Source organism: Euprymna scolopes, chromosome 2, assembly GCF_053919585.1.
Source record: "Euprymna scolopes isolate OS-2025 chromosome 2, ASM5391958v1, whole genome shotgun sequence".
In the NCBI taxonomy this organism is placed as follows: Eukaryota; Metazoa; Mollusca; class Cephalopoda; order Sepiida; family Sepiolidae; genus Euprymna; species Euprymna scolopes.
Window position 1 is genome coordinate 86365217 of NC_136483.1, and position 23994 is coordinate 86389210.

Genomic DNA, 23994 nt, shown 5'->3' on the forward strand with positions numbered 1-23994 from the left:
TTCAGATATTTTCTCTCCGGCTTTGGATTAAATAGTAAAATATCCTAGGTTCTTAAATTTTGGTTCGGAAAAAAAATAATTCCAAAATGACAATACGCTTTCTCCTGGTCAACTTGTCGCTGGAATAAAACAAAAACTGCTGCAGATTCCGTAACACATGCTTCACTATAAATCCCCCCAACTCAGAACATACCCATTCATTGACGTGCAAGCGACTTCCTGAAAGTTAATTTGCAGATTCCTTTGATAAACGAGCGTTCATTAAGTAATTCTTCATTTTTTGACAGTTTCTTATAAAATGATTGGTTTTATTTTACAATTACGCTGAATTCTTATTACGCATAGTTTCTACATTGTGCACAATGACGTAGAATTTTAGATAAAAACGTTAAAAGCACAGCGGCATGTTTATATATATATATATATATATATATATATATATATATATATATATACGAGCAAGCAGTTAATAAAACATGTTAAAAAACACTTTGAAAAAGAGTTAAAAACATATTTAATCTGAAAAGGAAACACTTGATAAGTAGATAGTCCTTAATCCGCGGAGTTTTGAAGAAATACTTTCCTTCTCATCAGAGGGTAGGAATCAGCAAAATGAGGGATCGGATTTTGCATGCAGAAGTATTTAATGAAACAACAAGTAAGTCAAAGATCTTACTTGAACACAAAAAAAGTGAAGCAGAGGGAATATGGTGAAGGAAAAGGTGATTACACATGAATGGATAGTCTGGTGAACGGTAAATAATCCAATGACGGTAAAATCCAAAAATATAACGTCAAGAAAGTTAATTGACTTTATATATATATATATATATATATATATATATATATATATATATATATATATATATATATATATATATATATATATATATATAATTCAAATGACTTATATGTATTTATATAATTACATATATGAAAATACGGGCGAAATGTCTGAATATTTGCCCTAAAGACTTCAATTTTCATATATAGGGTATTTGAACCTCGGGAACACTTTCGGTTTGTTTTTTAGCATGTAAAAATAATTGTTGAAGAGTGAAAATTGAAATGTAATCTGTTGACCATAGCATAAGTTAATCGACTTACTTCTAGGCATGCGTACATTTACTTTCTTCTCTTAATTTTTAATCTTGTTTATAAATATTTATTTACAATAATAAATGAGAAATCTGCATGATTAAAATGTCATATTTAAGCGTATTATATATATATATATATATAGTTTTCTTTTCTCTGAAGAGAATAATCCTTACATTCTTTAAAACTCTGCTGAATAAGGACTCTCACCTATATACGTGTTTCCTTTTCGAGTATAAACGTTTTAGACTCTTGCTAAAGTGTTTCTCATTACAATTCATTAAGCATATATATATATATATATATATATATATATATATATATATATATATATATATATATATATATACACTAGCAAAAGTACTCGTCGTTGACTGGGTTCAAAAACAGACTACATAAAATGGACTCTGATTTATGAAAGTATGATAGGTTATGAAAAGGAAGGGTTTTAAAGAGATAGCTTTGTAATTTGGGGTTATCAAAACCAAAGAATAATATGATGAAAGTAAAAATAAAATAGATAAACCCCATAATTTATTATACCATACCTGTTTACACTGAAACATATATCACAATATTCTGTGGATCTATATTAAAACACCTTGTTAAACTTTATGACATATTTCCATTCTATGGAGATCAGGCGCGAACGAACACACTATAATTTTATTATACCATATTTCTTCAAACTGAAACATAATTATCAAAGTATACTTACGCAGATAGATATGAAAAGTCTTTATTAAAGTGTGTGCCTATTTCCATTCTATGGAGGCCAGGCGCGAACGGAGACCCCACAATTTTATTATACCATTCCTATTTAAGTTAAAACATACTTATCAAAGTATTATTATGTACATCTATATCAAAAACACTTGTAAATGTTTTTTTTATTTTTTTTTATTTTTTAATTCCATACTTTGTGGACCAGGCGCGACGCAAACCCCACAATTTTAATGAACCATCGTTCTGTCAGATCAAACATACCCATTCATGTGTCTCGATACATCTTCTATCATTATATGTAATCAGTTTTCTATAATAATAAACCATATAGAAGCCTATTTGTGACCACACACACACACACACACACACACACACACACACACACACACACACACACACACACATTCAGCTTTATATATATATATATATATATATATATATATATATAAAGCTGAATGCATACATATATATATATATATATATATATATATATATATATATATATATATATATATATATATATTAGGTGCGGACAAAATGAATGCCGCTGCTCAAAACGTATAAACATTTTGACCCCTCCCTTTACTTAAAAATTCACCAAAAATCAGGAAATTAACCAATTTTAATGAAATTTTCAGTATTTATCAATTAATGATCGCGGAATATAATGAACTTATTATTTTGATTTAAATCTTAGTGAAAATGTATTATTTTGTTTAAACAAAAATGCCTTTACTAAAGTTATGATTTTCAGTAGTAAATAAAAAACGCAAGAATTTATTTTTGCGTTTTTTATATAAATAAAGCATCGTAATTTGTAACAATAAAATAAAAATAAAATAATTTTTACAGAGAACATTATGAAAACAGTCCCTAAAGTCCGTATCAACGAAATCGAAGAAAAATTTATTTCTCGAGCTACCAATATTATCATTGAATTAAGCATTGTTTATTTAATATTTTCACACACAAAAAAAATTATAATTGCAAAAATTATTTCTACTTTTTTTTTACGCTTATATTTTTAACGTAATCTTTACATGCAAGATTCTAATATTTCCATTGCACCCAGGAACGTATAATTATCAACGTAAAATAATGTTCATATAATCTTGGAAAATAAAGTAAAAAAAAAATTAAATTGAAAAACAAGAACATAGAAAAATAATTTAATTAAAAAATGGCAAAAATTTTACGAACGTTCCATCTCGGTAAATACGGATGTACAGAGTTGAAAAGAAAACTAGTCTGTTTTGTCCACCATCCTCCTCTTTTCAACTCTCCGCCTGTTTGTGTTTATGAACTTTAAATTTCATGTAAACATTATGATAAATTTTAACGTAAATCTGTATTTTTTCAGTGTTTATTTTTTTCAATGACTATAAATTGTTTTCTGAACCAATTGTAATTCTGTATTAATATTAATATATAATGGTGCTAACTTTTTTTTTCAAAGAATAAATTGTCAGTAGTATAATTAATGAATTTAATTAACTTTTATGCATTTTTAAATGAAGGAAGGAGGGTCTGCGACTAAAAAAAAAAAAAAATAATAAAATAAGAAGTCGCTCTGTATGCCGAAATAATGTTAAATAAAGGCATAAAATATGTCTAATTTGTCCTTCCATACATATTTGAATTTTGCCGCCAGAGGTTTTCTGGATACGATAAACAATGCTCGTTCCTACCAGTGATACATTTTTGGATAATTATTACTTTTTTTGCAAAAGTTAAGTACATTTATTGTATTAATTCATTATCTTAAGATTTTAACTTAATACTTAACTTGGAAATAGTTCCAGAAAACTTATATTTTTCTTGCCAGAAAAATGTAAACGCGATTTTTTGTCATAATGAATTTTTACGTGAAATCTAAGGTTTTTCAGATTTGAGATAAAATTATTCCATGTATTTTTTATTTCACACACTTTTTTCTTGGAGAAATTAACTTTAAACTATAATCTTTCAAATACAATAAAAAAGTAATCGAAAATTAAAAAAAATTATTATGATTAACCGACATTAAAAACTATGCCCCTTACCGAAGCAGCAATTAATTGCCCGTACCTACGGAACAATCACGTTGCCACGCCGATCCTCGCCTGATAATCGAAGTTAAGCAACAATGAGTCTGGCCAGTGTCAGATAGGTAACGATTTTGGAAGGTTAGGCGCTGTATGTACCGCGCCGAATCGTAGAAATTTTCCAGATTGGCTTAATTTTTTGGGTGAGATGTATTCTCGAATGAATGAACTCACCTGGCAGGTAAACGACAACCTGCTGCAAGATGCCTTCCTGTACCTGCATTATATATATATATATATATATATATATATATATATATATATATATATATATATATATATATATATACTAGTAGGCGGTGCACGGGTCATAAAATACGCTTAAATATGATATTTCGTTACCCCCTGAGCCACGTCCATACTCAAATAAAATAAAACAAAAATTACCTTGTTTAACCTATAAATGTATATTTGCGCAAGTGTAGAAGAGCGGTTTAAGTCGACTTATGCTTGTCAAGTTTCAATTTTTCCAATTTTTACCTTTAGCAACTACTTTCATTAGTTATAACACAGGGGCGCGTTCAAAATGAACTCTTTTTTTTTTAAGAGCACAATTTAACCATCATACTTGACTTTTGTATGTTTAACTTTAATTAAATGCAAAAATAATTTTAAAAAATCGATAGTTGGATCTTTGATAAGACAGGTGCTCCTTCAAAACCAATGTTTCTACACACAATTAAACTATGATACTTGACTTTTGCATTTTAAAATTTAAGTGAAACCATTATTTACGGATAGTTTCATAAAATCAGCAGCAAATTCTCTAAAGTACAATTGAGACTACAATGTATTGTGGACTATGTCACTACGGGGAGGCATATGAAGCTTCCTCCCGGTACACTGCGGGGAGAGAGGGTCGCTAACTAAAGCAGGCAATCAAGCGATTTGGTTAAAAAAGGGACGATGTCACCAATTTCGATGACAATAAACATGGATAGATATTCTACATGATTTATACTTGCGTAATATTTGCGTAAAAAGGTTATAGTAAACACAAACCTCTTTCTATATATATTTATGTATGCGTATTTATGTTTGTTTATAAAATTTTGCCTACGAAACTCCTCTGTCAGTTCTTGGTCTACAGACATGGAACCAAATATACAGGTATTCGAACTTATGTGAAACTTTATATTTGGGTTCTAGCCGGGGAAAATTGGCGTAAGAGTGTAAAAAAAAGAAGTCGGACGACGGTATTACGAATGTGCATGCGTAACGTAATAGCTATTGGTTCATGTTTTAATTTTTAGCATTGCAGCAAACATGTCTTCATAGCTGGGGAATTAACGTCAATAAAAAAGTAAATCGTTAGCTTAACGTTTTGTTTTCGATTCTCGGTAGTGTCGCACGCATCATTTTTTATTTTTTTAAAATTATTATTATATATTGGGTTCAGTATATAATAATAATAAATACGAAATCTACATTAATCAAAATATCATATTTAAGCGTATTTTACGACCGGATAATGCCGGACAGTCTGCTAGTATATATATATATATATATATATATATATATATATATATATATATTGATTGATTGTTTCTATGTATGAAAACTATAGATTAAGCTGAAATTGAAACCAGATTGTTTCTTCGACAGTCGAATATCTATCCACTCTACTATCGATGCAATTCAGAACAGAAACCTCTATTCGTCTTAGGAAAACTACCTTCTCGTGTCTGCATATGCGTTGCTTTTCTTTCTTTGTTTCGTGAAGTAAGAACAGGTTCTGATCTCGATCGCAGGGATAGCACCCGTGTCAACTGCTGAAAACGATCAAACAGAAGAATGGGATAGTGACAGAGAGAGAGAGAGAGAGAGAGAGAGATGGAGAGAGAGAGAGAGGGGGGAGTGAGAGGGGAGAAAGAGAGAAGAAGAGAGAGAGGGAGGGCAGCCCTATCTGACGAGGGGAAGTATTGAAATCGACGTCGCTTGGCGCAAAAAAGTGCGCGATTTCAGGCGCGCCCTTTTTCTGTGTGTTGTTTGTTCGTTTGTTTGTTTGTTTCGGAGTCTGGGCGTCACAACAAAAATGCCCGCTGATTTACTCAAATTAAACGCGCGGATATAGAAGACCGACCCGACGGCACTAGACTGCTCTGTGGAATACTAGTTTGGCTTAATGTTGAATTTATGGAGTCGTTTTCATAAAAGAAATTGCACACCATAAATAGATCTGTACATTAACCCTATTTGCATCTGGAGTACACTTTATACGATACATACACAGAGATACACTCATACACTCATGTATATGAGTGGCACTTGTGTCGCCACTCAAGATGCTTGTTTATTATTATTGTCAATATTTATTATTATTATGATTATTATTGACTTACATTATATATATATATATATATATATATATATATATATATATATATATATATATATATGGTGGGGGGAGGGTCGGGTTTTCCCAGTCGTAAAATACGCTTTAATATGATATTTTAATTTGTCCTGAATTGGAATATATTATTATAGTATCGTGATTTAAAAAATATACAAAACGATATTTGGGTGCAATCAGCTAGAATCGAAACCGAAAGTAAAACTGTAGCATTCGAAGCTAGTGACGTTATCACTGTACCAACGTGGCACGCATACGAACTGATTAAAAATAAAAATTCAAAAAAATAAGATGAATGTACAAAATGTATAACGTATTTTCTTCCAATTTTAACCCATTTTGGACCAATTTTGGACCCATTTTGGACCCTTTAAAAACTATTTTGACCGGGTAAAGACCCAGAAAAGAACAGTCCATAAAAAATCTAATCATTTAAAGCCCGTAGAGCCGCTCTGCAACTTATAGTTTTGGAAGAGATTGAGTTTGAAAATATGGTGACGGACAGATATATATATATATATATATATATATATATATATATATATATATATTTCCACAGCCAGACAACATTGCAGCGAGCAAGATCTACGAAAGCTAACAAACCGGAAGTCCAAGACTCGAGTTTCGCCCTCATTTGGGCTCATCAGTTAGACACATCGGAACTCAGGATTCGAAACCCAAGCCTCTTGCATGCGAGGTAAACACTCTACCAACTGAGAAAACGCGCCGCATTCAAGAAAGTTTGGAAAGCAGTTAATCCATGTTTACCTCTTTAAAGTGAAATGACTATTTAAAAAAAAAATGTGACTATACTATGTTTCAAGAAAGCCAAACAAATGAATAGAAAATCTCTCCCCGCTTCCCAAAAGAAATTCTGGCTAAAAAAACTGGATTCACTATTTGATATTTCATACTGTTCTTGCAATCGGCCAGTTTTTAGTTGTGACGACCTTCGTGTAAAATACAATAAAGAAAATTGCCAGATTGAGCACATTATTTGCAGTTGTCCTTTTCAAAAAAAAGGGTAAGTTATTTTCTATTTTTTCCAGTGTGAGATAACCTTATATCCAAACCAATTTTTATATTTTAAACCAAACTAATTTTTATATTAATATGTTTGGATGTATTTTAATATGAGTAAAATCTAATTTTTCAGCTTCCAGTTGAGGACCTTAAATACCTAAAGGATCAGATGAGCAAAATAGGATCGAAAGGTACTTTTCAGCTTGGTCCAGTTGATAAAAGTGCGATGAAAAAAAGAAAAAGGAACGAGAGGGGTTAATAAAAAATGTACATTCATCATCAACACATTCAACTTCAACAACAAAACCCCAGATGTTAATAAATTTTATTGTAAATGTGTATACCATTTGTTGGTTTGAAATTAAAAAGAAAATTAATTAACAATAAGCAATTGCGCATGTTCAATATAATCCAGAGGATTAAGGAGAATCCTTATGGAATCCAGAAGACCGCATTAAAAAACATACAAAGTAATGCATTCTGTTTACTCCCTGAAAACTTTCAATATTCAATGGTCAAATCTGAGAAAGTTGAAATAAGAGAAAAAGCTTAAAAAAGAATTTTGGCCATTAGGTAAATAAACATTTATTCATTTATCAATGACTCAATTATTTATTCCAATTTATGCAAATGTTTTTAAGATTTTATCTAATTTCACCATAATTATTAAAGCAGTACACATTGAATTTTTTAAATATTCAATTAATTTTTATATTCTTTCAGGAGTGGGGAGTCAACCAAGAAACGATTAAAAAGTATGCCAAATATTTATTTTAATGAAACTTATTGGACACAATAGATTTGACATTTTGTGGTATTTTTGAACCACCAACGACGGAAGATTTTTCTGATTCTGAACTTCGAGAATCATTATTTAATGAGAACAAGCATGACTTGCCAGATTTGCCCTCACATTCTCAGGGCGTAGAACGGGCAGTCAAGTTAACAATGGGGACATCACAAACTGTATATACTTTTCAATCAAGACATCGACACATCACAGCCAAAGTTTTGTATCAGAAATTCAGAATGTCATTTTTGTCTAAGTGCTCTTAAATGGAGCACTTTGACTATATATTAAGCTCTTTCAAAATAATGTTTCGTCTTTCCTTATTTGTTTGTTTGTTATATTTTCACTTATAACCGAAAAAAAATCAATTTTAAGATATTGAAATATTACTGCTTAATCCATAACATGGAAAGACAGTTTGCTAATGAAACTCTATGATAAATGGAGATCTTGCCAATCATCTCAACAAAAATAACCTTTTCCGTGACATGCAATATGGTTTCCGCTCTGAGAGATCAGCAGCTGATGTGCTAATTGTGATATCACACAGAATTAGTGAATTTATTGACGAAGGTTTCATTTCTAGAGCAGTAGCTCTTAGTATATCTAAGGCATTTAATAGTGTCTGATACAAAGGTTTATTTCATAAAATATCTAGCTACGGAATAGCTGGAAATGTCCTCTCAAGCATTAAATCTTTTCACTCTCAGAGGTTTATTAAAGTGGTCGTTAATGGGCAGAAATACGTAAGTCACAGTATTAATGCTGGCATGCCCCAAGGCTTCATATTGGGACCAACTCTCTTCCTTATCTTTATCAAGCACCTCACACACCATATTCTTCAATCATTTGTCGACATCTATACAGCCAATACTACCGTCTATGATAACACTACAAAAACCGACAAAGATAAGAAGTTTTCAATTCTCTCTCCTCTGACTTTAAACGTGTGCTATAATAGCAGTGTCAGAAACCGATCTTAAGAATGCGTGAAAAAAATTGAATAATTCGACCTCCTATCTTTACAAGCTTATAACTACTTGAAAAATGTAATTCAACCCCTATTCTTTTAAATTAAAGGAGCAAAGACCAAATTTTAAAAAATAAAAGGTTTAATAGCAAATTATGCAATATTTCTTGCTTTTAATCGGGTTTCTTTAAAAAAGATTTGAAGAAAATCAACGATATTTTACTTACTTCGGTTATATAAAAATCGATACAAATTCGGAAAAATCACTTACCTATAAAATACTATTGAATATTTAGTTCCATTCTTCATTGTTCAGAATTTATCCATATTTATATTTTAAATTCCATTTATTTTTTTAATAAAAGAATTTTTAAACGACTGTTTCAAAGAAGCGCGATTACGCAAGCATTTTTACGTCTTTATCGAAAAACCGGGAGTAGTCGTTTGTCCTTGTTTAGAACTACGGATGAACAGAAGGCAGTAAAAACCACACGTTCGCGTTAGCCGTCTAGCCTTGTGCCTGAAGAAATGTGTTCCCATAGTTTAAAAATAGTCAAATTTTACTTATAAGTTTTTGCCTTAAAAAAACACTCGAGGAACTTTTTTTCTTTTCTTAAAGAAATACATAAATGTTTGATTTATTATATTTTCATTCTTCTTTATCCAGTGGATTTTTTTTAAATGTCTAAAAAAAGAAAACATTGAATGCAATAGAAAAAAATGTCCTCAGCGTCCAATATGGACTGGAAAATTCTAAACATAGAATAAGCTTCCACTTAAAAAAAAATCAACGTGGTTTTAGAAATAAAAGGATTTACACACACTTTGGACTTTACAGGTAAATTTGCAAAAAACACTTCTTTCTTTGTTTTAAATTTGAATATTTTATTATAGTGTTTATTTTTTTACTTCGCTTATTCTTAGGTTTTCATTAACACTCAGACCGATCACACACACCCAAAAACACTCGGGTACCCATCGATTTTTTAAATTTTAATATCGAAAATTTTAATAACGAAAAAAAAAAACACGTGAAAAATGGCTTAAATAAAGCCATTTTTCACGTGTTTTTGGTTTTTATTTTTCAGAGGTTTTAACATTCGTTTTTCTGTTTTCTTTTTTGTTTTTGTTTTTTCGATTTTTACATTTAACATCGTTCGTTTGCCCTACGTTTTTTTTTCGATGTTTTGATTACACCCCCCACCGCCGTGTACCCCCCGCTTTATTTTTGAAGCTAAGTTTTTACGTTCGTTTTTCTGTTTTCTTTTTTTACTTCGCTTATTCTTAGGTTTTCATTAAAAACCCCACCCCACCCCCACCCAACCACACACACCTCCAAACAGTCGGGCAACGCCGGGTAACCCCCCCCCCGCTAGTTGTTCATAAAATGCTAATATAAACATTGATTTATATAAATATGATTTCTATTATAGTAAACGTATTTCATATTTTCATTACTATATGTATTTTGGGTATGAGTTAAACTTATCTAAAAATACCAAACGGGGGTTTACGGGGATAAATACCGCGATTTTCTATTTAAATGATTTTTTGTTTTAATAAATTGTTAATATTAACATTGGTTTACGGGAATATTGGCTTCATTTTATATCTTTAGAATTTAAATCATAGTAAACATAAGTTACCTGCGGTTAACTATAGACTTTTTGACGTTTCTTAATTTCTGAGATGAGGATTGGTTATCCGTATTATTTGGATTTATCAGACAACTGTTCTTATCTTGAATGTGATTTTCACAACATTTCGGTCGATGTAACCTCCGACCTTCGTCAGGTGTATTTTGTCGAACTCGGGAATATTTCTGCTGAACTCGCTAATTTGGACGAAATTTCGTACGAATTTTTTTTTTTTTTTTTTTTTTTTACAATTGCGAACTGTGTTGACTTTTTTTTTTTTTTTTTTAACTATATAGATATGCATCTAAACAAAAAATAGGGACGGCAAGTTGTAAATTTCTTTCTTTTTTCAGTTTTTCGACGTGTTAAACGAAACATTTTCTCATGAGCCTTTTTAAGTCTGTTCTCGTAATCTCTCTTTCTCTCTCTCACTCTCTCTCTCCCTCCCTCTCTCTCTCTCTCTCTCTCTCTCTCTCTCTATATATATATATATATATATATATATATATATATATATATATACAGTATAACCCGGATATAAGAGACCCGTATATAGGAAAACGGATATAATAGAGATTTTCTCTGGTCCCAAATTAGAGCCTGTGTTGATGTACAATGTAACCCGGATATAAGAACCCCGGATATAAGTGTATCCCGGATGTAATAGAGCTGTAGGGACCGGAGAATCTCTTATATTCGGGTTACACTGCACACACACACACACACACACACACACACACACACACACACATATATATATATATATATATGTATAGTGCCGGCAAAAAGAAAGTCCGCACTTGTAATTTTTTCAAAAACTGCAAATTACAGCTAAATTTTATGTAACCTCATTTGATTCGCCTTTTATTCCGCTATAATTTTACCTGTTCATATTTGACTTTTAATTGAAATATTCTAGCGTTCATGTCAATTTAAAAAAATAAATTCAAATTGAGGAGGGAAAAGGAAAGTCCGCAGCAACAAATTCAAATATCAAGAATAAAAGGCAAATCCAATGAGTTATAAGTTACTCTTCTACCTATCTGGAAAATGTTTTAGTGATTTTACTCACTTTAAAACGTGTAAACGGATCGAAAATCATACAATGTTTATCGATATATTTGAAAAAAAAATGGCGGCATACTCGCTGTTGAACTCGATAAGTTTTGGAAAATGAATTCAAACAAACAAATTATACAAAATACACCGATTATATGTCTGCCTATGTCACGGTAACATATATTGAGTGAGTTTCTAACAGTATCTTGTATAATTTTTTTGTTTAAACTCGTTTTCCCAAACTTACGGGATTCAACAGCGAGCACGCCGCCATTTGCATTTTTCAAATATATCGGTTAACACTGTATGTTTTTCGAGCCGAATAAACACGTTACATTAAATAAAAACAGCAAGGTAGAAAAGTAACTTATCTTGCCTTTGATGATATTTATTTGTTATATATTTGTTTTTGACAACTTTTCGAATCTATGTGTATATTAAAACAAACCGTATTTTTTTTATTAAATTGTTAAGTGGAAGCACAAAATAGTTACAAAACACCCTCCCCTCCACATGTTAAGAATGGCTTTCGAAATAATAACGTTATTATTTCAGCACGGTACTAGAAATACATAAGTACAGTGTTTTTTTTTTTGTTTCGTAATAACATGGGAATTGTTCTTCTGAATAAAATATTTGCTTTCTTTGATAATACATAAGTGTTTTCTTTCTTTTTTTCTGTAATAGCACAAAAAGTGTTAAAACTAAAGTATTTTTTTTTCAAATAAATATATGATTTCGTTTTTCGTGTCTTGACCCCATGACTCCGTGATCAAGTTTATTTATTTATTTATTTATTTATTGTTAAGCAAGAGTAAACAAATAAAAATAATTTGAAAAATATATGGGGGGGGGCATAGTCGCCTTTAAAAACAATATCTCCTTAAAGAACGATCATAAAATGTGTTTTCACTCGATATTTATTCAATAATGGACCAGTTTTCCTACCTAGCAAAAACGAACGAGTTTTCAGGGTACGAATTTTCCAGGTACGAGTTTTCCGGGGACGAGTTTTCCGGTTACGAGTTTTCCGGGCACCTTTGCACCCAAGTCATATATTTTTATAACTTTTGAAATTATTACTATATATTGGATAAACATCAATAGAGAATTGGCTCTATCTAAGAAGAAAGCTGCATTAATTAAAATGTAATGGTTAAGCGTATTTTATGACGGAGCAACGACATGCTAATCTGTACGAACAAATTCGACAGTCTTAGCATTGCGTTTGCAAGAAAGTTATGAATAAAATATCTTATTATTTATAGTTCTGGCTTCAAGTATTTTAAGTAGTAAACTTTACGAAGCAATATATATTAAAAAATAAAGCCAAGATGAAACTCGTGACAAAGTTTTTTTGTTTTTTTTTTATATAAAGAAGAAATTTCACGTTTAAAATTCCCTTTCGCGCCATTTCGCGATTTGAAAGGGAGGAAAAAATAAAACGGGTCATCGTTTGTCCGGGTTTGATCTAAGGTCACGCACGTGTCTCTTCTGGTGGGTCAACTTACATGTTTTCTTTTACTTTTTTAACGAGTACCCCCACTCCTAACCTGAGAACGGGATAGGTGTGTAGGAGGAGAAAGGGCTATTCATTAGTTGGAGAACCCCTCACCACCACCACCACTTCAAAAACATCCGCTTCAGCGACTTTTACGCTCACTTATACGAAAAAAAGAAAACCGTTTTTATTTAAGTTTTTTTTTTTTTAAAGTTAAACATTCGACTTAACTGGTAGAAGTTCTCAGAATTAAATTGACTAGTTTTGAAAAAATTAGGCAATGATTTGATGAAAAGAAATGTTTAAAAATATTTACTGGTGTTTAAAAATAAATGAAATCCGTTTTTTTAAACTAGTGTGTTTGTTCTAAAAATACGAGTCTTGTATTATATTCCTCAATTATTATATTAGTGCAAGTAGTACATTAAAATCCTTTTAAGATATTAAATCCATCATAATGCATTTCACTTTTTTCATAAACAAGATAAAAATAATGGTACAATTTACGAAGGTCGTTTTTGAAGTAAATGTAACGTGACGTGGCGTTATACGTTACTTTAATAATTCATAAAACTAAAACTGAAAAGACAGAAATAAAAATACGGATCGACATTTTTTTATTTTTTTAACAAAAGTTTTTTATTGCGGTTATTTCCCCGTCTCGACTCCACTTACAAGTCTGTCGTGAGCGTCCACTGTACACGTTTCTCCTTTCTGCGACCGGTGTACATTTTCTTCTTTCCTGTGACCGCATGCCGGCCACAGCCGGCCCATTCTAGTCCTCGACGTGCAATTTGCTTTTGCCCCGAGCGCGTGGTGTTTTTTTTTTTTTTTTTTTAAATCTTTTTTCCTTTTTCTTCTTATGCACATATCCTAATTTGCATATCCGGATTCTTCAGCTGCTGCTGCTGCTAATCTCTTCGCAAGCCAGCCACCCTTCACTGCTACTGCTATTTCCCCATGTGCACATATTCACTATAATACATGAAACCGCCAATTTTTTTTAACTAAAAATCTTCAAGAGCTATTAAGACGTGAGTGGTGCCATTAAAACGGGTGATCTTTTGTGTTCTAGAATTTTTCTACATAGTCACCACCATTCTCAATGCACTTTTGCCAGGAATTAAATGGTGCATCTCTTCTTCTAGTGCACGCTCATGGCAGGGGTTGCTTTCTTAGATATTCACACCGTCAATATCTTCAACAGAAAGATGAAATATTCACGTTTTGGAACGTTCTTTCCATAAAAAAAAATTGTAAATAAAGTTTTTTCAGACCGGAAAGCAATATTTAAATAACGAGAAATCTTCTCAAGGGTGTGAGTTCCATATAGAAACGTTTATTTAATTTGAATAAAATAAAATATGGATCAAGTACGCTTGAAAGCCAAATCACAACGTAATATTAGGAAAATAAACAAATATTTGACTTGTTTGAAATTTATCACAAATATATTTCAGAGTTAAACTCCATCTTCGGTATATTTTCTATTCTTTTTTTTTAAATTCTTTTTTGCCATGTTGTAACGTTGACAACGGCTGAGATACAACACGCGGCTCTTTAAAAACAGACTTTTCTTTCTCCAAATTTACAACATGGCAAGGAAGAAGAACACAAAAAAAGAAAGAAAGAAAGGAAACAACATACTGAAGACGAAGTTTAGTTCCAAAATATATTTATGTTATAAATTTCAAACAACTCAAACATTTGTTTATTTTCCTAATATTACGTTGTGATTTGGCTTTCAAGCGCACTTGATGCGTATTTTATTTTATGTTTTTATGCACTTAAATAATCACTGACTTTAAAAACAATGGATGGCTAAGTCGTACAATACAATACCAGAGTAAATTGTTTACGCCTGTAGTTGTAAACATAAAAAAAAACATATAAGTGTCCGTACCCCCACCCAAAGAAAAAAAAAAAAAAAAAAAAAATGTATCAGCGAGAAATTTTATTTTTTTTATAAAACGTAATCGCTGTTCCTTTTTTCTTTGTAACTATTATTAAATAATAGTTCTGAAATGTATGTATAATTAAAATAAAAACCAGACACCTATTTCTTTTTTATCTTTTTTAACACATACTCAACCCCAAACAAGGCAAATTAAACATAAGGGCTATTGTGAATAAGGGATCATACTTATATTCTCACAGTGACATTCTAAGTTGGGAATTGTATAGCAAAATGTCTGTTAACATTACATTTAAATTTCTGTATGGTAGCACGAAGGTCGTTGCAAAAGAAAACCCTAAATTTTATTTTAAAACTCAAAAACTTGAAGAGCCACGATGACGTAAATGGTACCATTAAAACGGGCGACCCTTATGTTCCAGAATGTTCATTCTACATAGTCACGTAGCAGAAAACAAAGGCGGGAGGGGGGATTCCGATATCTTGAGTTTCAAGGCAAAATCTTTTAGAGTAGAACGTTCTCCGGCAGTGGTGAGGCCGTTACAGTGAAGGGGTGAGATTTTGTTGTTTAGTTAATACATGATTGCCAGAGCACATTCGATTAAAATACTTATAGAATAAACACATGGATGAAACTGTGCGGAGATGGGACAGGTGTTTGAGCTTAGTAAACAGTGTTGGACCTATTAGATTCGAGACGCCTTTTTGGACGTTGTTCAATAGAGAAACTATTGGTTGATGCACTGGCTTTTACGGGCAACAATATTCCATACATAAGCGAATAATGATTTTATAGAAATATAAGATACTGTCAAGTGGCAACATATTTCTAGTACGGTGTAAGGAACAGCATTGACATAACATACATGTTATTTTATTTAAAATCACTTCGAAATCTAGTGGGGATGACCTCTTTTTTCCTTACAGAATCTTCCTAAATAAAATAAGGTTGTTAGTCTATCGTTGTTTCCAGGGAAATTGCTCGACTGAGTTCGACTCTCTGGCTTATCTATGTAAAATATTCACAGCAAGAACTCGTCCTCTACGACAACAAAACTTTCTTTTCTTTCATGCCTAGCGCCAGGCGAAATTTCCACGAACAGTCTCCTAGCAAGGGCTCTCCATCACCATGGGACTGCACCACTACGGATTATAACATGGTCGTCTTCAAAGCTAATGTCAACAAATTTCTGTTCGTAGGCGTCAGCACAAGTATCAGAACTTTGCCTTATTCCAGCAATCATTCTCGGTCGGAGGTTATATCGACCGAAACATTGTACAAAAAAAAAACAAAAAAAAAAAAAACACTCGAGAAATCCATAAATTCAGCGGAAACACGGTCGTATGTTTCATTGTTTAGTATTACAATGCAATTTTATAAATAAAAAAAATGTCGTTGACCTGACGTGCTGGAGAGGAATGTTTGTCGAAAAAAAAAAAAAACGTAGGCGAGTAGTTTGGCTAGTTTATAAATGTTTTCGAATTGTATAACGCGATTTCAAACTCGTCTCAATTAAAGCGACACGTTTTTTTTTGTTTTTTTTTTTTATCGATATTTTTTAAGAGGAAAAGGAATTCTAAAGAAATGTTAGTTTCTGGGTCAAGGCTGGCGCTCTGACGGCAGTCTTATTATTATTAGTTTACGTAAATATCTTGCTGATATTCTTTTATTTTTTGCCGTTCAATTGACGTCACTCGGCTGAACGCCTACATACAGCAAATGCTAATTAAATTGAACTGGGATTTCATGTCATGATAGAATCATAGTGTTGTCACTGTTCAGTTTTCGGACGAGGGAAATGAAATCTTTCTTAACTCAGGAAATTTTACTTTTTTGTCACAAAGCCGCAAGACGTTTTAAGTTAACTTTATTTTCTTCTTCGTTACAAACGTAATTGTTAATTGTCCTCGTCATGAGTCAAATAAATCTTCGCCCCACTTTGGATTTTTCTAGCTCTACCCTCCCCCTCCTTCCCTACCCCTTTCTCTCTCTCTCTCTCTCTCTCTCTATCTCTCTGTGGGTGTCTCTCTCTCTCTCTCCATACACACACGCGCACACACACACACACACACACACACACACACACACACATATATCTTTGACTCTCTGGATGCGCGTATCTATCACACTGCCTGCATCACTCTCTTTCTTTCTCTTTCGTTTACAAGTATATCTTCTTTGGTCAAGATCAAAGTGTAGTATCTGTTCTTCAGATGCTGCACTTCTATTTCTTGTTCTCTTTCGGTGGAGGAGAAATCCTTCACGACTGAGACAATTTTTATTTTTGTACCTTTTCTCCACGTTAAAAAACGACCCTGGTGTCTAACTCTGTCCCGTGGGGAGGCATAGTAAATAGGTACAAGTATATCTTCTTGCCATCTCTCATCCTCTCTCTTGCTCAGTCTGTCTTTCTCTCTCTTTCTCTCCCCATCTCTCTTTCTGTCTCTCTCTCTTTCTCTCCCCATCTCTCTTTCTGAATCTCTCTCTATATATATATCTGTCTCTCTCTCTCTCTCTCTCTCTCTCTCTCTCTCTCTCTCTCTATCGGGATGCACTTGTCTGTATGTTTGTACTTCTCTCATTCTCACTTACCAGCATTATCTGTAGGCACTTGCTCCGCCCTTTCTAATCGTGTCGTTCTGTCCGTGTGGGTCCCTCTCTTTCATTTGCTCTCTATTTCTCTTTTTGTGTCTCTGTATCTCAAAAATGCAATTCGGCATTCGTGCTAGGAATGAGATCAGTAATTATCCTGTTCGATCTCAGGGGACCATCATCCCAAGCATTATCTCTTCCGAAATGAGTGGGGATATGATTATTGCCTGAGACACCCTTGCTAGAGAATGTGGGTGGGACTGATCAGGCTATCTTTCTTTCAGGTACACGGTGGATGAGAGTGGATTGCACACATAAAAAAATCAAACTTGTGTCACATCCAATCCCGTAAAATCTGACTTCTCCCTTTCTCTCTCTCTCTCTCTCTCTCTCTCTCTCTCTCTCTCTCTTTCTCTGTTTCCTATCCTCTTCTTTCTTTATGTAAAACTTTCTTCGCTACCTTTCTCCTTACTTTCTCTTTCTTTCTCTCTCTCTCTCTCTTTCTCTCGCTCTCTCCGTTTTCCCTCTTCCTCTTTTATGTTGTGTCTTTCTTTATGCTTCGCTTTCTTATCTTCTTTCATCCTTTCTGTCACTCTCGTTATCTCCCCGGTCTCTTATTCATTTCTATCCCTACTTCTTTCTCCCCGCCACTCTTTTCCTCGTTAAAAAGCATCGTATCTACTTCTAAAGAAAGCATCTCCTTATCCCTTCCTGTTCTACGACTTCCAATCTCTCTATTCTCCTCACTTTATTCCACCTACCCCTCTCTGAGAAGTATTCTAGAAGTGTTGAATGTCTGAGAAAGTGGTGTTGGGAAAAGTTTAATTGACTTACTTCGGGCATCTTTCCGGCATTACATTAATTGAACAAGGTTCCTTAAAAATTATAAGATTATCTAAAAAAACAAAACAAAAAAAAACTTATTTAAAATATGTTTAAACGTAAATCTCTACAAACGCACGTTCGCACAGGTCGTACAATTTTATTATATATATGAGACTACCCGTGATTCGTTTGGCCAGTATATCATATAGCAACATATGGAATAGCGAGTATATTAATTATGGCAAAAACTCACCACTTTTAATATAAAGAATTACATTACTTAATATCTGAAAAAAAAAATACTTATTTGCGAAAAATTTAAATACGATATTCGTTTTAAGCATACAGGAAATCCTATGACAGCCGTTATTTTAAAGGAAAATGTCAAGGTGGAAACCAATTCAAAATTTACCAAAACTTCTATTTTTTATTTGTTTTAAAAGAGCTACATTATATACGGTGTTGGTCATCCGTACCTTAAAATTTGTCTGACATCACTTCTGCCGAATGGCTTTGTAAGCAAATAAGTACGATTCTTAACGAAAGCACTTATCACAAGTCAACGGCTATAACTTTTGCTGGCTCTGTTGGATATGTCGTCACTGATCTGAGGGAGATAACTCTATTTTAGTAAATCCTTAGCATACAGTGAGCACCCATGTTTGGGCGACTTTAGCTCCCTATTTCGTATGTTTGTTTTTTTTCTGAATATTTCCTGTGAAAAAAAAATGTTCATTTTTATTTAAAAGAAACAAAAAGAAGTGGATATTTGGGGTTGGCAGGGAATTCTCTAAAGAATTATGCGACACTAATTGTAGAGTAAAATATAATATTTATTAAACAAGTTCGATGAAAGTTTTTAGTATGATTCTTTAATTCAAAAACAAACAAACCTTTACTTAACCTTTTCATTTAATTTAGTTTTTCTTTCATTTTCATTTTTGTTTTTTACAGTTTAATACTTTATTTATTTATTTATATTTAGAACATTTTTCCAGACGAACATTTTTATTTATTTTTAATCTTTTTTTCACTTTATTTTAAAATATTTAAATTTTAGATTCTATGGGCATATATATTTCAAGTCTCCATGTTCTTGTATTTTCTATCAAATTGATTATTTCGCCTGGTATTTTGTATATTCTCAGGCATTCTATTATCCATGCTTGTGGGATATAATCTTACACTTTCTTGTAGTTGATCCATGCCATGTCTAAATTCTTTTTTTTTTATTATTACTTTATACTTTCTTCAGGATCCTTTGGTCTATATATAATAGGTCACGTGTTCCCCTTTTTCCTTTTTTGCATCCTTTCTGTTCCTCTAGGATTAATTATCGGTTATGAAGGGAATGATAAATTTGTTCCCTAAGCTGTACAGTAAGTATTTTCCACATTGTAAGTAAACAGGTTATAGGCCTGTAGTTTCTGGGGATGGTCTCTTTTTCTTCGTCTTTTTGCACCAATGTGGTTCTACCATGCTGGTACATGTGATTATTATTATTATTATTATTATTATTATTATTATTATTATTGTTGTTATTGTTGTTGTTGTTATTATTATTATTATTATTATGATTATCATCATTATTATTGCTTGTATTAAAAGTTTTATTCATTATCGTATATAGTTTGGTGTCAGACTAGTTATTTATTATTCCCGTAGTTGGTAATCTCCAAAAATACCGTTAGGGCTTACAACATGTCCGCCAGAAGAGTCACGTGATCCAGTTGATCCAAAACATGAATCGTGCAAATGGAAAACGCACTCAACTTATTGAAAATACGTGGATGCGAGCGAAGAAAAAACTTCGTCGTCAATTCGGTACATCAAGGGCTCTCTTCACTTCATATTTAAATGAATTTATGTGGCGTGAAAGAGTCGGCCCAAATAAATTTTGTGAGCTAATTTGTTGCATCGCCTCCATCTATTCTGTCTAAATTTATAAAATGAAAATTAAAAATATAAACTGTTTTTTTTACATCATATTTTTATAACATTACATCTTAAAAAAAATGAACACCTTGTTTTAAATACCATTTTTATGAAAAACTCTGAATAAAATATTTTTTATAAACACTGTTTTAAAAAACAAACAAACTGTGATTGTTTATCAACAAAAAATTAAATGACCGTTCTAAATAAATTATTTATTATTATGATATTGAAAAACTGTTTTTGTACTTAATTATTATGCTTGTTTGTCAAAGTTTGCTTTAAATTTGCGTTTTCCGGTTTCGTAATACGGCGATTCATGTTTTGGATCAACTGGATCACGTGACTCTTCTGGCGGCCATGTTGTAAGCCCTAACGGTATTTTTGGAGATTACCCCGTAGTTTATGGTCTTTTAAACATTCTACGAATTCGAATTTAGAGAAATACATAAATCAAGGTCATATTTAATAGTAACACGTGCAAATTGAAAATTAGATACAGGGGCGAAATATGCAATTCCAACTAACAAAGGATGCATAACATAAAACAAATGTATATTAAAGCTCTGTTTGCACTCCATGTAACGCAGTGCACCCAGCGAATCCTTCAGGACTAAGGCCTACTTTGGCAAACAGCACAAATGGCCTGAATTTGTTCCGTAAATACAACCGTGTTACAGACTTTTACTGAGTCGACTTTTTTCTTTAAGAGCTCGTCATAGAAAATGGCAGAGAGGAGTCCAATCTGGCGAAAGCGACGGTGATAAAAGCGGCTCGCGCCTGCCAATCCATCGATCGGACAGATTGTCATCCATGTCTCGTACAGGTGCAGCATCATGAGCTGATGCCCAAACCGTTAAAAGTATAGCCCCCTTGCATTATCTTGACGCTCAAATAGCTGGTGTTTTAACGTAGCCGAATAATTTTGTGCAATCATAGTTTAGTAAAGAAAATAACGTGCCAACGATATCTTCTAATAAAATAATGTACCAAGCACAGATGTTTGAACTCTTTACATTGGCATCGATTGTAACATTATTTATACAGCTAACAGACACAATCATCATGATCGATACAGCCGTCCAGGTTAAAAAAAAAAAATGATTCATCGTTTACAAAACACAGTTCATATCTTGCTCCCATCAGTCGTCCAACTGAAGAAATTGTTCACAAAACTTGACCCATTTGTCCCGGTCGCTATCATTAAGGACATGAATGAGGCCACTGATAATTAGGGCTGTGACAACAGAATATTCTTTTCATTCTTTTGACTCTCGGGTATATATCCGACACAGTTAGACATACTTAATCAACCGAGAACCACATCCGCCTATATAAAAACATATAAGATATTAACAGATATATACTCAAGAGTCAAAACAATGAAAAGAATATGCTCTTGTCACAGCCCTACTCATAATTATTTATTCGCTAGTGTTGTTTTTATACGGTGTTTTTTATTTTTGAAAGTACATTCAAAAATAAAAAACACCGTATAAAAACAACACTAGCGAATAAATACCGGGAACTCAAAGAAAGCGGACATTCGCCGGTAGTCGAATGGAAAATAATGAGACAAGCTACCACGTGCAGACATTTAGACGACCCATGTAAACTATGCCTCCATGAACAATTTGCTATCCTGTACTTTAAAGAACCTCAAAATCTATTAAACTGTAGACGAGAAATAGCAAACAACTGTGTTCACAAAATAAAACTTACTCTAGGATAGCGATACAAAATAGCTTTAAAACTAACAATAACAATAGAAAACAAACAAATAAATAAATTAGATAAACATAAATATACATAAACGATCACACATATATGTATATATATATGTATATATATATATGTGCATGTATGTGTGTACACATAGGTATATTTATATATATAAAAAAAGGAAGGAAAAGATCTACCTTAAACCACTAACCTAGTTCTAAAACAGATCCTTTGTTCGATAAAATGCATGCCCATTGGCTGATAGGAGGGGGCGCGGTGGATACTAGAAAGCTGATTGGCTAACTAGAAATCCTCAACATATATAAAAACAAGAAGCAACCACAAAATTCGCGCATAAGCCTGACGAATCCTATCGTGGATGAAACGCAGAATATTCAGTGTAGCTTAATCGCCATATATATTTTATAAATTACTATATATATATATATATATATATGTGTGTGTGTGTGTGTGTGTGTGTGTGTGTGTGTGTATGTGTGTGTGTGTGTAGCTGACGGGATGAGAACAATACATTTTACCCCAAACAAGGCACAGTCCCACTTTGATGTAGGGGAGTTACTATCATTCCCACTTTATGTAGGGGACTACTACTGTATGGATACTATGTCGAGAATTGAACAGCAAGATGTCTATTCACATTACACTTGAACGTCTGCATGTCAGTACAGTTATGAAAAACATTTAGCAGTTCTGGTTAGGAAACTATTAGAGTAGAAGGCTTTCTTACATCTAGGGATATCTATTGTGTAGGGGTGGGATTTTGCTGCTTATCCGGTTTTACGGGGGTATTTACGCCGAGGGAATACAAGGGCTTGTAGTTCGTCAGAGCATTCACCATTAAAATACTTGTAAAACAGGCAGAGGGGTGCAACATTTCTTCGATGAGACAGAGGTTAAAGCTTAGATGACAGTATTCCTGATCAATCAATTTGTACCAGCGGTACTTAGATAGGTTCGGATGTAGTAAGACATGTTTGTTATTAGTGAACGCTCTATCAATGTTTGACATTTTATTTTATTTTCACTTTTACTTTATAATAAAACTTTTTTCTTCCTGAAATAAAACATCCTTGTGTTTTCAGAAAACAATAATGTATTCTCAAAATACGTTTTCAATGATGAAAACTATTTTATGATTAAATGTGACAGACAAACGATAATGCTATTTAAAAGTTAAATGCGACAAACAAGGATAACGTAGTTTAATAGTAACGCGTGACAGACCAACGAAAAAATAATTTAATTTTACGCGTTACAGACCAGCCAAAATGTCATTTCAAACTTAAGCGATAAGCAAAAACGTGACAAACTGACGTAAATGCTTTTTAAAACTTACCCGAGACAGACCGACGAAAATACTATTAAAACTTAAGTAACAGACCAACAAAAATGCTATTATAAACTTAACGTCACAGACCAACAAAAATGCTATTATAAATTTAACGTCACAGACCAACAAAAATAATAAAATCTTAAGCGTTACAGACAAATGAAAAAATATTTTTTTAACTAGAAACGTAAAGATTCGACGAAAATTCTATTTCAACTCTAAATTTCCTGGATAAAAGAAAATTTACTTAATCGTGGCAATCTGACCAAAATATGTTTTAAACTTAAACATGACCCACGGAGTCGGACGTAAATTTTATTTCCAACTTTAAACACAGTTGGAAGATGTGACACAAGGTCAGAAGGTGGGAAAAAATCAATACATCGCCCCGGAAGGAGGAGCATTCTGGCCT

At 32.6% G+C, this 23994-nt stretch overlaps 1 long non-coding RNA gene across 1 annotated transcript in view; it reads left to right on the top strand.

Moving 5' to 3' along the window:
• The window catches only part of LOC145241529 (uncharacterized), a 35306-nt gene extending 27426 nt beyond the window's left edge, over positions 1-7880 (top strand). Inside the window, exon 2 of the long non-coding RNA XR_013862567.1 lies at positions 7418-7880. This is a non-coding gene — a long non-coding RNA (uncharacterized LOC145241529). The remainder of the gene's footprint in view (positions 1-7417) is intronic.
• Positions 7881-23994: the final 16114 nt, after the last annotated feature.